The sequence below is a fragment of the Ovis aries genome, chromosome 14, assembly GCF_016772045.2.
Source record: "Ovis aries strain OAR_USU_Benz2616 breed Rambouillet chromosome 14, ARS-UI_Ramb_v3.0, whole genome shotgun sequence".
Lineage (NCBI taxonomy): Eukaryota > Metazoa > Chordata > Mammalia > Artiodactyla > Bovidae > Ovis > Ovis aries.
In genome coordinates this window covers 63910180-63925792 of record NC_056067.1, presented here as the reverse complement: position 1 = coordinate 63925792, position 15613 = coordinate 63910180, and the positions used below count along the sequence as shown (strand labels likewise).

Here is a 15613-nt window from a genome sequence, read left to right as displayed (position 1 = left end):
ATAGAAATGTAATAGTAAATATTCCTGGCTCAGTCTCAGTCGCAGGCAGAAAGGCTGTGCATCTTCACCGTTAACAGTGAGCTCTGGGCTTCCCTGGAGGCTCAGTGGTGAAGAGTCTGCCTGCCGATGCAGGAGACCCGGGTTCGGTCCCTGACCTGGGAAGATGCCGCACGCACCATCCGCCAGCACCGCTGAGCCTGTGCTGAGGGCCTGGGAGCCGCTTACCCACGAGCCACAGCTGCTGAAGCTGGGCACCCTGGAGCCTGAACTGTGCAGCGAGAGAGGCCCCCGCAGTGAGAAGCCGGGCACCGCGAGGAGAGCCCCCACGCAGCAACAGTGAGTAGGCAAGCAGACACAAAGAATAGATTTCTAGTGCAGGTTTTAAAAGATGCTTTGATAAATGATAGGAATTCCCTTCTACTTACGACTTTTCATTATAAATTGGTGGTGTATTTTATCGAAAACTTTTCATCTGTTATCATGATGTTTTGAAATTTCTTCTCCTAATATTTGAATTGTATTGATTGATTTTTGAGGATGAAACCAACCACATGTCCCTGAGAAAAGACAGGTGCACCTGCTTGATATGCTGTCCATTTTGTTTACTGATGAACCTCCTTGTGAATGTTTGTTTAGGAAAAGAGAAACCAGGAGAAAAGAGCTCCCTGTGGTTTTCCCGTTTCGGCGTTTCCCTGTCACCGATTGGTCTCCGGCTTTGCTGGCACACTGAAATGCTTTGTGGAGAGTGCCCTTCCTTCCCTCTCCCCCTCTGCGTAAGCTGGTGTAAGCGCGGTAGGTGTGTGTACGAGTGTGTGTGTTTCATGAGTGCCCACGTGTTCAGATGCATTCACCTGTGAAACGCTCCGGACTCAGAGTTCACTTTATAGGACACTTCGGATTTTCTGTTTATCCTTATGTCCGTACTTCTGATAAATTTTGTTTTTGAGGGTTTTGGTCTGTGTCACCTACATTTCCTACTATAATAGCATAAAACCGTCCTTCGATGAAGTTTGTACCTTTCTAAAGTCGGGAGGACCTGCCGTCGTGTCCTGATGCGGTACAGCCATGCCTTCTCTCTGTGTGGCTTGGTCCTTGTGCCTGGCATGTATGAGTGTGATGCACACCCTCAGGGACGAAGCTTCCTGGCTTTTCTGGTTTTCCTCTCCTTCTTGTTTGTCTTCAGTAGTAGCTACCCTTGTCATTGTTGCTTCCCCCTTCCTACCTCCGTTTGGAGTAATCTGCTGATCGTATTCAAAATCACTGGTAATTGAGAAGTCCGTTGCCTTCTTTATAAAATATGAGGATATTAATTATCTTTTTTAAGGAAACTGAAACATGCTTTCAGTTTTTAGTAATCTGTTTATTTGTGGCTGTGCCGGGTCTTCCCTGCTGCGCATGGGCTCTCTCTGGTTGCAGCGAGTGGAGGCTGGTGCCTGGCTGTGCACGGCCTGCTCACGCGCTGGCTCCTCCCGAGGAACACCGGCTCTGGGCCCCAGGGCTTCGGCAGCTGCAGCGCCCCTGGGCTCAGCTGTCCGGCAGCAAGTGGACCAGACCCACGTCGCCTGCGTTGCCGGCAGACTCGTAACCGCTGGGCCACCCGGGCTCCAGGATGCTGCTTCTGAGAGTAGAGCCAGCTGACCCAGAAGGGTCCCAGGGGCTCCTGGTGGTCTGTTAGGAGCCCAGGGACTGGCTGCTGGTGGCTAGGTGGTGTCCACTGCTGGCAGCTCCCGTGCCTCCTGGGGTCTGCGATCTGCTCCCTGGAGCCTGGCGTCGGGTCTTCCCTGGGCTAGCGAACGGCAAGAACAGCGTACTCACTGGGCTCTGCTGGGGCTCTCTGACGGGGGGCTGGGAGGTGCGGCCGTCCCCCTTCTGAGGGTCGAGTGGTTCAGCTGGGCGTAGGTCACGTCCTGGGGGCCTTCGGATGTGGCAGCCTGCGGAGGGGGAGGTGTGTGAGATGGGGCGCCTGGGGGCCCGGAGAGGAGGGATCTATCTGCTGTGCATCTGTCCATCCTTCCCGGAATCCCCCCACCGGGAGGACAGAGGGGCACCTCCCGCCTTCGTCTCAGTCTTGGGGGCTCACAGGGCGCCTGTCCCCTCCTGGGGGCCTGCCTCCCACCTGTTCTGCTGGAGGGAGACAGTGAGGCAGGACAGGCGCCTCCTGGGTCCACTGCCCTCCTCCAGCTAACTCCCCGCTGTGCCCAGATGAGGCTTGGAACCTCGGGTCAGGTCAGCTCTCTGTCCTCATGGAAACTCCAGGGGCCTCCTGACACCCGAGAGCCTCCAGGTGCTTTGTGCGGCCCTGATCTCTGTCTGAGCCCAGACCTCTTGCTCATCTGGCCCGGCACACGTCCGTCTTCCTGCTAAAGCACGTCCCTCCCGCCTCAGGACCTTCCTACCGAGTGTCCCCGCCCTGTGCGCCCAGTCCCATCTCTTGATTTACTTTCCTCATCAGCACCTTGCATTCTGGGACTCCGCCAGCTTGTTGGCGTGGGGCCCCTCTCACTGCCAGGTGAGCGCCTGCTGTCCCTGCAGGGCCTGGGGGTGGCGCCCGCTCTCCTGCACCCTTTGCTGGGGGGTGAAGGAGGGTCCTGGGGCGTGTGGGTCATCCACTGATGCACACGTCCTCATGAGACCTGGGACTGCACCCCCACACCAGAAGGTCAGCCAGAGGCCACGGAGCTGGGAAAGGCACCCCGAAGGAGGAGCCGTGAGGTCACAGGGCAAGGGGAGGGAGGGGTCACAGCAGGACCCAGGTGCCGGGAGGCGTGGGGTGGGCGTGGCTGGCGCTGCGGTGTGAGCACAGCGACGTGGGGGCTGGGCTGAGATTGGCCACAGGAGGTCTGTGGTGGCCAGACGGGAGCAGGGGTCTCACCTGATGGTCCAGCTGCAGCCCCACCTCAGAGTGGGCGTCGCTCATGGCAGCATCTGCAGCAGAGCAGGGGCACCGCTGGGTGGGGTTCTGAGAGCCTCGGGGCTGGAGCCGCCACCCTGCACCCTGGGGGGTGCTGTGTGGTCCCCCAGCCTTCTGAGCATCCCCCCCACTGCCTCCAGAAGTCTCTGTGCCTGCCTCCCCACCTCCCTCCCCCCACCGCGGGCCACCGCCTCTCCTGCTCACAGATGGCCTGGTCCTGGGCGTCTGCGGCTGGGCTGGAGCTGAGGAGGAGACGCTGTGTCAGGGGGAGAAGGTGGGGTGCTGTGGGTGGGGCTCTGGGGGTGTCGAGGCTGGAGTTACCTGCTGTGCGGGCCTCTGTCCTCAGGCCCTGGGTCTGCAGCTCCTGTGGGAGGTTGGAAATCAGCCTTAGCCTGGGTGGGGTCCCGGGACAGAGGCTCGGCCCGGGGATGTGGTGCCCTCCGCCCTACGCGTGGGATTCAGGAGAGAAGGCAACCTGGGCTCGAGCGCGTGACATTGAGAAGAAGGGGAATGGCTTAAACTAGTGCACGTGAGCTGACACGGGGTGTTTTTTTCCACTAGATTTTCAGATTTGAGATTCTGGAAAAATTTTTAAGTGAAATAGCGTTGATTTATAATATATTAGTTTCAGGCATACAACATATGATTCAGTGTTTTTATAGGTTATACTCCACTTAAAGTTATTACAAAACACTCGCTACCTCCCCTGTGCGACCCGGTATATCCTTCCTGTTTCCCTCATATGCAGCAGCCTGTGTCTCTTAGTCCATACCCCTAATCTGCCCGTCCCCCCGGGAACCATTAGTTATTTTCCCACATCAAGGCGTCCGTTTCCGTTTCTCGTCCACATGCCTTTGCATTATTTTCCAGATTCACTATGTACAAATGACATCATAAATCATCTACCTTTCTCTGGCTTAACTCAGTGGGTGTAATGCTCTCTAGGTCCGTGTATGCTGTTGCAAATGGCAGAACTGTCTTCTTTCTTATGGCTGAGTAATATTCCATTGTATGTGTATGTGTGTGTACATATATATGCATACATACACATACATATATGTACACACACACCACATTTTCTCCATCCATCTGCTGCTGGACAGCTGACCAGCGCACATATAAGTTGCCTATATGAATATTGGAATGTTTGTATCTTTTCAAATTACTGTTTTCATTTTATTGACACATATACCCAGCAGTGGATTTGCCGGATCATATGATAATTCTGCTTTTAGTTTTTAAGGAATCTCCATACTGTGGAAAAAAATTCTCTAAGTAGCCTGTTCCCATGTCCTCGGTTTCCTCTGTCTGATGCCCTAAGGCCTCCAGGGGTCCGAGTCACCCCGTTCCCTACTCACCCGAGTCCCTGCGTCTGTCCTGACCCCGGTGTCGGAGGAAGAGGACGAGGAGGATGAGGAGCAGGAGGACGAAGGTCACCGAGACCCCGATGAGGACACTCAGGTACCATGTGAGGCCTGGGGCACCAGAGACGCCCGAGTGAGCCAGGGGTGCCGCTTAGCTGGGCACCTGCTGTGTGAGCACTCGTGCTGGGGTCTGTGCGTCCATCTCCAGCCCATCCCACCCGTTTACAGACAAGGAGCCTGAGGCCTGGAGGGGGAGATCACGGGCCCCCAAGTCGCCCAGCCTGGAGGGGGGCGGAGCTGGGACTGGAACCAGGGCCATGGGCACCCTGAGCTCCTCCTGAGCTGGCCCCCAGGAGGACATGAGCTTCTTGCTCTGGGGGCCCCTCACCTGCAGGGGGCTGTCCGAGGGTCTCAGCTGGAGCTGAGGGCCCTCCTTATCCCTCTCCCCTCCCCCACATCAGCGGGGGGAGGGGGAGAGAGTGGGCTGCGTGGAAGGGTCTCTAGGTCCCCACCCTCCCACCCCCGCCACATGCTGTCTCCATGCTGCAGCGGAGGGGACAGGCCCCACAGTCACCTCCTCGGGGGCTCCCTGTGCTCCTCACCCGATTGGAGTCACACCCAGCTCAGAACTGAGGAAACCTAAGATCTGGGCCACCGGTCTCTCCTTTCCACTGGGAGAAACTGAGGCCTGTGTGTGGGTGTGGTGAGGGTGAGGGAGTCCACATCAGAGTCTCCGGAGGCGCCTGAACTGGGGCATATCCAGCCTGCCCCGGACCCGCCACCACCTCCTCAAGAGCCTGCTTCCCTCTCTGCAGTTCCTGACTCCACTGAGGGGTGGAGCTGATGGAGCTGATGCCTGGAGCCCCCTGGGGGTCAGCAAAGGGGTGGGGCGGGGCCACTTCCTCCACAGCCCCATCTCTGCTCCAGGCCCAGCGAATCCTTGATGACCTCAGCGGGTATTAGATCTTCCGGCTCCCACACCACCCTGGGGCGGGCTGTCACCCCTGAGCACATAGCCCCATGACTCCCCAGTGGTTGGATTGGGGCCCGAGGGTGGGGTCTGGGCCCATGGGTCCTGGGAATGAGCCCAGGAAGGGGTGCGCCGGGCTGACCCGGGGTCCCCACCTCACTCCCCTCTGCCCTGCACGGCTCTGTGGCCTCCCTGAGACCCTCTCACTGCCCACCTGCCCCTCCAGGACCCCAGTGTGGCAGGAAGGGTACGAGGCAGGCTCTGAGGCCCCTCCCTCAGGGGGCCCCTCCCTCAGCACCCCCTCCTCCATGACCGCCCTGCCCTGCCAGGGCACAGAGCCCCGAGCTGCTGAGTCAGACGGACAGACTGGGCCTCACCTGACACCACGAGCGCCAGGGGCTCACTGGGCCGGGACAGCAGGTAGGGGTCTGCGCTGAGTGAGCGGTAGCACCTGTAGGTGCCCCCGTGGGCTGAGGTCACAGGGCTCAAGGAGAACTCGGCCTGGTACCGCCCGTCTTGGTCCTGGGAGCGCAGACGCAGGGGGCGCTGGGCTGCCCCCTCCTTGGACAGAAGGAAAGTGTCCGTCCTGTCTCCTGACTGACACAGCAGGGTCACGGTCTCTCCCAGGGACACCGAGGGGCCCGGCTGCACCGAGAGGGAGGGGCTCTCTCTGAGCCGTCCTGCAGAGGGGAAGGGGGTGCGGGCGCCGGGGGGGTTCTGAGCGAGACTCCGCGGGCCTCTCTGGCCCCTCAGCGCTGTCTCTGTTTCTCTGAGTCTCTCCCCTCCCCAACCCCGTCTCTCTGTCCCTCCCTGGGACCCCTCCCCCTGGTCCCAGCATCACCCCTGGGGCTCCCCGGTGGGGCCTGTGCAGAGTCTGGTCCCTGAGTGACCCACTGGCCCCTCACCTGCCACCAGCAGCTCCAGGGGCTCGCTGGGGGCCGACCACTCAGAGGAGAGGCTGTGTCCACCGTAGCATCTGTACCGGCCCCCGTGGATGGTGCCCACAGGACCCAGGGGGAAGTCAGCCTGAGAGAGCCCTGCCTGGAGCCTCTGGGCAGGGCGCTGGGGGAGGTCCTGTCCCCCCTCCTTGGACAGAGCGAATCTGGCGTAGCCGACATCAGAGCGACACTGGAGGGTCAGGTTCTGTCCAGAGGTGACGACAGGGCCCTGCGGGGTCAGGAGGGAGGGCTTCCCAGACAGCCCTGGGGAGAGACACGCGCTGGGTTGTAGGGACGCTTCCCTCGTGGACCCCCCTCTCCCCGCCCGGCCCCAGGCCTCCCTGTCTCTCAGTCTGTACGTCTGTCCTGTGAGCCCCACGCTCCTCCCCTCACCCTCTCACAGCGGCTCCCCTGGGAGCAGAGACCCCAGTACGTTGTCTTGTCTGCACAAATGCATGGGGTCAGGACGGGACTTCCTCACCTGGGACCAGGAGCTCCAGGGGGTTGCTGGGGGCCGACCACACCCGGGGGGTGTCCCTGTAAAAGCCGTAGCATCTGAACGTCCACCCGTGCCCGGGGCTCACGGGGCCCACGGGGAACAGGGCCTGGGTCTGCCAGTCAGGGCGTAGCTCTCCATCCAGGGTCCAAGAGAACGCATCTTCTCCTTCCTTGGTCAGGAGGAATCTGTTAAATCCATGATAGGAGGCACACTGGAGGGTCACGTTCCCTCCCGAGGTCACCACAGGGCTCGGCAGGGCTGAGAGGCTGGGTTTGCCATAGGCTCCTAGGAGAGAAGGTGGCAGGTGGATCTATGGGACTCTCGCCCTCCCCCCAGGGCTGGGCTGGGAGAGAGACAGCCCCTGAGAGCAGACCCATCCGAGGGCAGAGCCCGAGGCCCTCGAGTGTCCCTCACCTGTCACCACCAGCTCCAGGTGGTCACTGCGCTCTGACCAGCCAGTGGGGGTTTTGTAGTAGCACCGATAGCTCCCTGCATGGAACTGTTCCATATGTTGGATGGAGAACCTGGCCTTGTCCCCGGGCTCCAGGAGTTTCTGTCTGTCCCAGTGATCCAGGATACCCTCTTTATCCAGACGGAACTCCTGGGCCCCCGGGGTCCCCTGACACCAGATGGTCACGGGGCTCCTCCAGGGGACCAGAGAGCCCGGCTCAGCCCAGATGGTGGGTTTGGGGAGGGTCCCTGGAAGGAAATCAGAGGCGGGCTCACCAGGCGTCTCCCCAGGCCCCAGCTCTCAGCCCAGACCTCCCAGACTCCCCCTCCGTGAGCCCCGAGCTGCCCTCCCCTTGCCCGCGGCCTGGGGGTGACCCTTGTCCCCAGGAGAGGAGGGAGCTGGGCCCTGGGACAGACTCACCGGCCTGCACCTGGGTCCTCAGGCCCACACTCAGTCCTGGAAGAGAGAGCCCTGTGAGAGGCGTGCCCTCAGCCCTGAGCAGCGCCTCTCCTCCCCGGGAGCCTCCTGCGCCCTGGGGTACCCTGATGGAGCAGGCTGGCTTGTTGGGGGGTGTCCCTCCAGACCAGGGCTCCCCCCGCCCCTCCCATCTCACCGAGGCAGAGCAGGGCGGGGAGTGCGGGGGCCATGGCGTCTCCTCCCTGCGGTCCAGGCTGTGAGGATGGAGGAGACCTGGGTGTCCTCCGGACAGACAGACCACAGGGCGTGTCCTCTCCGGGGCTGGTGCTTCCTGTCACGCAGCTTTCACAGCAGCGTCCCCACAGGAAGGGGAACAGCCTCTTCTTGAAAGCCTGGCGTCGTCCCATGACAGTCCCAGTGTGTTCCTGAGACGCCCCTTCCAGTAGCCTCGCCTCGGGGTCTGCTTCCTCCTCTGCCCGCCATCAGCAGGTCCCCGTGGGGTCCTCACCATGGACGGTGTCACCAGGCCCTGGAGATGCTTCAGGGAGGATGCCAGCCCCTGCTGCCGCAGGACTCAGATCCCCAGAGACAGATGCTGTTTTTAAATTGGAGGAGTGTGGTGCTGATTTCTGCCTTACATCAGCATGGATCGGCCGTATGTGTCACAGGCCCTCCCGCCCCATCCCTCCCCTCTAGGTTGTGCAGAGCCCTGTGTGAGCTCCCCGAGTCACAGGGCACATTCCCCCGTGGTCTGTTTTACATGAGCTGCTGTGGGCCTTTCCATGCTACTCTCCATTCGTCCCGCCCTCTCCTTCCCCTCTGTGTCAACAAGGCTGCTCTTTATGAGGGACACACGGTCAGTGTCTCCCTGGGCTCAGTGGCGTCCGCGTGGCCGAGAGCCCAGAGGAGACGCTCAAGGAATAAGGAGGGAAACTGACTCCTCCCCTGCCCTGGAGTGTGGGTTTCCCCCGTCACAGCCCCCTTCAGGGGCGTCTCTATCGCATCACCTTCCAGCTCGCCTTCCTGGGAACAAGCCCCTGGGTGCTTCCTGCCTCCTCGGGGCCCCGGGGTCCTTGGGCACAGTCTCCCCCGGTCTTGTCATCACCTGCAAGCTTTAGTGGGTATTGACTGGGGTCAGAGCTCTCACTCTGATGGAGAACGGATGCTCAAGTAGACGCGTGCCCGCTGCTCATGTCCCTGGGGCGGCGGTGCCCTTTCTCTGCGCCTGAGGTTCCTCCTCTGCATGTTCTGACCTCAGCCCTCAGAGGGGCTGCGGGCTCTTGCTGCGGTCATCACGGTTAGTTTCCAGACGAAGTGACGGCAGCAGAGGGTGGCCTGAAGGGCTGCGGGCTGAGACTGCACTGAAGGGGGTGAGTGTGGTGCCCACCCAGGGCCTCCTCTGCTCGTAACGCTAAGACGTGCTTGGAGTGTTTCTGAAGCACGTAGCCACAGACACGGGCAGAAAGACAGTTCCCCAAATGGAGAGGAACCACCGCGGAGCAGAGGTAGGCGGTGTGGCCCCCGGCGGCGGGGATCGTCTCGGGGTCAGAGGCAGACGTTTCCCTGTGTGCACACAGACAGGCACCCGTCCTCACAGAAGAATAAAGGGAGGCTAGCATGTGGGTTATTTTGTAGAAGAACAGGCAGTTACTGGAAAGAGTTGGAAACTTTCGACGTGAAAAATCCAGTAGAGTCAACACGTTAAAAAAGGCGTGCAGTGGAGCGGACAGCTGAGCGGCCGCATGTGAAGTCGGAGTTCAGCACTGAGGAGATGTTGCAGAGTGCAGCAGAGAGAGCAGACAGGGAAAGGCAGCAGGGGCGGGACTGTGCTGAGGGCCAGGGTGGTACCTGCCGTAAGTGTCAGAGGGGAAGACGCTCAGGACAGACAGCAACGGCTGAGGAAGCACATAACGGAGGCTCCTTTACTGACGAGAACCGGCCTGCGAAGGGCTGGGACTCACGAATGTGCACGAGACACCCGAGGGCTGCCCTGCCGGGCCCCTGGCTGAGACTCGGCGCTCCCTACTTAGGGCTAGGGTTCAATCACCTGCCAGGGATCCAGACACGGCGCACTTCAGCTAAAGACCCCACACCCTGCAACGGAGAGCCTGTGTGCGGCAGCTACGGCAACAAATATGTTAGTTAACTGCACAGTAAAGAAAGTATCATCCGTATCTTGACGTTTCATAGTAGACTGAGAAACTGAAGGTTCAATTAAAAAAGTATTTCGTACTGAATTACACAATTTGAAACAGTCAATTGTATTTTAAGTAAATTTCACCTGAAAAAAAAAAAAATCAAGGCGGACTGGACTGAGGCCCTAAAAATGTCCTGAAACTACTTTCTGTAGAAAACCCAGATTACCATCAAGAGAATGACCAGCCCACTGGGAGCAGACTTCCCCCTACCAAGAGGGGGCGCTAAAGGCTATTGGAGCAATGTCGTCAGGGAATTAACCAGGAAGAGCTCCCCCTGAGTCGGAGTACTTGCAAGGAGTGGAAGTGAGAGCTTCATGCAGAACACTCACCAGCTTCCAGGAGGTTCGGCACCGCCTCCCGCTGTGGGCTGTGCCTCAGCCTCAACCCGCCAGGTCCTGAGAGAGGAGGTGGGCTCTGGGGGCTTGGATCCCTTAACCTTGCCAAGTGTTTTCCTCTCCTAGTACTTGAGTCACAGGCTGGATTCAAAGTAGGAAGTGTTCTCAGGTAACTTGATAAAAAGAGAATGAGCGAGAAAGAAGGCATTTCCAGAAGCGCAAGTGCTTAGATGCTGTTTTCACGTGGAAAGGAATGCTAAGAGATGGCAGAGAGACAGTGAGATGCCACAGAGAGGAGCGCATGGCCGAAAACGAGCTTTGGAAAAGTACACAGACACACACTTGCACGCACAGACACACCCACATGCGTGCATGGAGGAGACGTGCGCATGCCTGCACACGTGTATATGAGTGCCCAGAGTTCAGGTGAAGTACCTAGAACACTGTCTTTTCGAAAGGAGGAGGAGAATGCATATGTGTTCAGAAATAAAAATGTAAATATATGTTTTAGGCATGGGAGCAAGTGCCTAAAAGCAGGAATGGAATAACTCCCAACGTGCCTGGTGTAATGAAATGAAAGAAAACCTTTTCAGCTTTACTGAGATATAACTGACAAAATTCTCTCTGTTTCTCATGCACAGCTTGAGGTTCTGACTTCCGCGTACGCTGTGAAGAGAGTACAACTTGGTTGCGGGTCTGGTGGGGACACTTCCGGGCTCCCCTCTGAGGAGGTGTGAGTCTACAGTGGAGAACGGGCAGCTCTAGTCTCATCGCCGCACGTCAGGTCTCCAGAAGTCACTCGGCGGCGGCCCTGAAACTTTGTTCCCCGTGACCAGCACCTCCGCGTTATCCCCGCTCCGAGCCTCTGGGGACTGCGTTCTCCTCTGTTTCTCTGAGTCTGTTTTAGATTCCACAGGTCAGTGAGCTCCTGCTGCGTTTGCCTGTCTGTGTCTGGCTTGCTCTACTCGGCCTAATGTCCTCCAGCTTCACCCATGTTGTCTCAAAAGGCGGGGTTCCCTTTTTTAAAGGGTGGATAGACTCCATTGTGTGTGTGAGTGTGTGAGTGTGTGTGAGTGGGAATGTGTGTGTGAGTGTGCATGTGAGTGTGCGTGTGAGTGTGCGAGTGAGTGTGTGTCAGTGTGTGCATGAGTGTGAGTGTGTGAATATGTGTGTGATTGTGTGTGTGAGTGTATGTGAGTGTGTATGAGTGTGTATATGAGTGTGTGAGTGTGTATGTGTGTCTGTGTGTGTGTTTGTGTGAGTGTGTGTGGATGTGTGTGTGAGTGTGTGTGTAAATGTGTGTGTGTGTAAATGTGAGTGTGTGTGTGTGAGTGAGTGCGTGAGTGTGTCTGGCATTTCCTCTGTGCATTTATCTGTTGGCAGACATCCAGGGTGGGGCAGTATCCTGCTACTGGGAACATCGCTGCGGAACTCAGGAGTGCAGACACGTCTGTGAGCTCCTGGCCTCCTCTTTGGATGCATACCAGGAGGGGAATGGCTGGGTCATGTGGTGGGTGGTTCTGTGTTTAGTTGTTTGAGGAAACTCCATGCTGTTTTCCGCAGTGGCTGCAGCGGTTGCCTTCCCAACGACCTTGCACAAGGCTCTCCTCCCTCCGCATTTCAGCAGCAGCTGTCTTTTTCCTGGCAGTCAAGTGTCTGTAACACCTGCAGTGACATCTCCTGGCTCTGACGTGTGCTCCCCTCAGGTGGATGCTGAGCCCCTTTCCATGTCTGTTTGGTCATTTGGACATCTTTTGAGAGATTCCTGTTCAGGTCCTGTGCCCATGGAAAAGCCAGGTTGGTGTTACTTTGCGTTGAGCTGTGTGAGCGCCTTGTATGTTGGAGAAGTAGCCCCTTATCAGATGTGTGGTTTGCAGGCACCTCCCGTTGCGCCCACTGCCTCTCCTGTGACGGTTTCCTCTGTTGTGCAGGAGGCTTTATTTACCGGACCCCCCTGGTCTGGTTCCGTCTCTGCTGCCTGTGCTTTTGGCGTCATATCCAAAGAAACCTTGTCCTCACCCACGTCATGACGCTCCCTCCCCCTGTGTCCTCTTGATCCTTCGTGGTTTCAGGCCCTGTGTTTAAGTCTCTGCTGCGTTTTGAGATGATTTCACATATAGTGTGAGCTGTGGGCCCCGCTTCACCCTCCTGCCTGCTGCCATCTGGCTCTTCCAGCACCGGTTATGGAAAGGACTGTCCTTTCCGATTCTGTGCTCTGGGCACCTTGTGGAAGGTCAGTTCACTGAGCTGCTTCGGGGCAGTTATTTTCCACAGTAAGGGAGCTCGTAGATCTCCCGTGTTCCTGCAGTTTCTCTGCCGCCCTGGGCGGACCCGGGGTTCTGGGTTCTCACTGTTTCTCTGCTGCCCTGGGCGGAGCCACGGTTCTCTTTCTCTGCCGCCCTGGGCGGAGCCACGGTTCCTGGTTCTTGGTGTTTCTTGTGGCCCTGCTTTGCTGTCTGTGCGCTGGGAGAAGCAGCCTCCTCTCGGATTTATGGTGGGTTTCTGTCTCCAGCCCAGTTGGAGATTCTGGAGCCTTGGAGACGTGCTCTGTGATGTGAGGCTCCCCTGCCCTCCCGTCGGGGAGACGATGGTGTGCTCCCGCCCCGTCGTGCCCCTGCCCTGAGGGAGAAGTCTCAGGACCTCATGCTCCTCTAACCACCGAGAGACAGAGCCCCGTCCCTTCTCTTCCTACTTTGCGGCCCCACATGTGTCTGTGGCCTGGTGCTCTCCTGAGCTGAGCAGCGAGGTGGTCTCTGAGGCAGCGGCCCGGAGCCTGGGGATGTGGCGTGGCTGCACCCCCTGTCCTCCCGGGGAGGAGAGGGCTTGGGCCCAAGGAGGGGGTCCTCTCACACTGAGCTGTGCCAGCTTGCGGGAGGGGAGACAGGGAAACAGAACTGCTCCACTTATCCTTTCGAAGTTGGTTCTTCTCCGTTTTCTGCTCATGGAGGTGTTGCAGCTCACTAGCTGGCTTCTTCGGTTTGCATACAGGTCATTTGGCCCCAATAATCCCAGTTTATCAGGTCCGTCTAGTCAAGGCTATAGTTTTCCAGTGGTCATGTATGGATGTGAGAGTTGGACGGTGAAGAAGGCTGAGCGCCGAAGAATTGATGCTTTTGAACTGTGGTGTTGGAAAAGACTCTTAAGGGTCCCTTGGACTGCAAGGAGATCCAACCAGTCCATTCTGAAGGAGATCAACCCTGGGATTTCTTTGGAAGGAATGATGCTAAAGCTGAAACTCCAGTACTCTGGCCACCTCATGCAAAGAGTTGACTCATTGGAAAAGACTCTGATGCCGGGAGGGATTGGGGGCAGGAGGAGAAGGGGACGACCGAGGATGAGATGGCTGGATGGCATCACGGACTTGATAGACGTGAGTCTGAGTGAATTCTGGGTGATGGTGATGGACAGGGAGGCCTGGCGTGCTGCGATTCATGGAGTTGCAAACAGTCGGACACGACTGAGCCACTGAACTCAACTGAACTGCTCAGTGCTTCTGTGCGAGCTGAGGGCTGGGACTTCCCGATCTGCCATCTTGCCTAAAGCGCTGATTAAAGTTTCTGAAGTGTGTCATAGTGAGGCCAGGAATGGAGAAGAGAAACGATAGCTAACTAGTGTGCGGGCTCAGGCGCTGCAGCCGTGTCCGACGCTCTGCGCCCCCCTGCCTGTAGCCCGCCAGGCTCCTCTGCCCACGGGATTCTCCAGGCAGGAATTCTGGAGGGCTGGCCATGCCCTCCTCAGGGGATCTTCCCGGCCCAGGGATGGACCCAAGTCTCTTACGTCTCCTGCCCTGGCAGGCGGGTTCTTCACCCTGGGTGCCACTGGGAAGCCCTGATAGTCCACACACACAGGGGAACCGAGAAGGGTGAGCAGGTACCTGGCGCCGTTTTCAAATGAGAGAGACGGAGTGATGGTAGGCTGCACTCGGGCTTCCCAGGCGGCTCAGGGGGGAAGAATCTGCCTGCCAGCGCAGGAGGTGTAGAGACTCGAGTTCGATCCTGGGTGGGAAGATCCCCTGGGAAGGAAATGGAAACCCGCCTCAGTATTCTTGCCTGGAGAATCCATGGAGAGAGGAGCCTGGTGGGCTACTGTCTGTGGAGTCACACAGAGTTGGACACGACTGAGCAGACACACACACACACACACACACACACACACATGAAGAGACTGCAGACCCAGACAACACGCCTCCCCACTCCACAGACCACGGTGCCCCCTCCCCGGTTCCGACAGTTCGTGTGTGCCGTCTTCAGGGTTTTGTAAATGGAGTATCACGTCATCCGCGTACAGCGACAGTCTTCCCTCCTTCCTGCCGCCAAGTTGAATCCTTTTTCTTCTTGTCTGATTGCTGTGCGTAGGACTTCCACTGGTACGTTGAACGCCTATGGTGAGGGTGGGCGTCCTTGTCTTGTCCCAGAGTTTGAGAGGCTTTCAGCCTTTTACCTTTGAGTGCTGTGCTGACTGTGTGCTTGTCATGAATCGGTTTTATTACGTTGGGATGTCTTCCGCCTGTACTCAGTTTGGGGAGACTTTTTATGATGGATGCACGTTGAGTTTTATCAGCGCTTTCTCTGCGCCTGTGAAGACGAGCGTGTTGTTTTGTCTTTTCTCCTGTTGATGTGGTGAGTCACACTGATCGATTTGCATATGTTGAATTTTCCTTGTGACCCTGGATGAATGCGAGTTGATCACGGCGTGTGATTCTTTTTGTGTGTTGTTGATTCGGCTAGCTAATATTTTGTTGCGCGTTTTGCACGTCTGTCCCTAAAGCGCTCTGCTCTGTGCCTTTTCTCTTCTGGGTGTGTCTGAGTCTGGTGTAGGTAGCGGGTGGCGGTGGCTCATGGAGAGACTGGGGAGTGTTTCCTCCTCTTCAGCCTCCTGGAAGGGTTTGAAGAAGGTCACATGAGTTGCTCTTTGTCAGTTTGGTAGCGGTCCTCCATGAAGCCGCCCAGTTCTGGCCTTTTGTCTGCGTGGAGATTTCACTGGTCTCGTTATGGACTCTGTGTGGCTTCCAGCAGCCGGTCTGTTCACACTGTCTGCGTCTCCCCCTCCGTCTGGCAGGCTGTGTCTCGAGACTCGTGCGTCTCTCCCAGGTTTGCTGTCGGATGGGTCAACACACACTGGTTCTCGGTGCTGTCTCATCAACTTTTCTATCTCTGAGGTATCAGTTTTTAAAATTGATTATTAATTAGTTTTGGCTGTGCTGGACTTCCCTGTGGCTCAGATGGTAAAGAATCTGCCTGCAATGGGGGAAACCTGGGTTCGATCCCTGGGTGGGGAAGATCCCACCCAGGAGGGCAATGCAACCCACTCCAGTATTCTCGCTTGGAGAGCCTCAGGGACAGAGGAGCCTGGTGGGCTACAGTCCATGAGGTCGCAAAGACTCGGGCACGCCTGAGCGACAGAGGATGGTGCTGGGTCTTCCTCGCTGCCCAGGGGCTCTCCTCCTGTTGAGCTGAGCTCAGTGAAGCTCTTCTCTTCGTGCAGTTCCCCTGGGCTCCTCACTCTGATGGCGCGTCTCGTCGCAGGGCAG

The 15613-nt window shown here is 57.8% G+C and overlaps 1 long non-coding RNA gene and 1 pseudogene across 1 annotated transcript; one reads left to right on the top strand and one right to left on the bottom strand.

Annotated features, from left to right (window-relative positions):
• Nucleotides 1–1339: 1339 nt before the first annotated feature.
• LOC101106542 (leukocyte immunoglobulin-like receptor subfamily B member 3) lies at nucleotides 1340–7814 on the bottom strand (annotated as a pseudogene).
• Nucleotides 7815–7925: 111 nt separating this feature from the next.
• On the top strand, nucleotides 7926–13328 carry LOC121816574 (uncharacterized). The gene is made up of 3 exons (XR_006056261.2): nucleotides 7926–8205; nucleotides 10725–10999; nucleotides 11647–13328. It is a non-coding gene; the product is annotated as an uncharacterized LOC121816574 (long non-coding RNA).
• Nucleotides 13329–15613: the final 2285 nt, after the last annotated feature.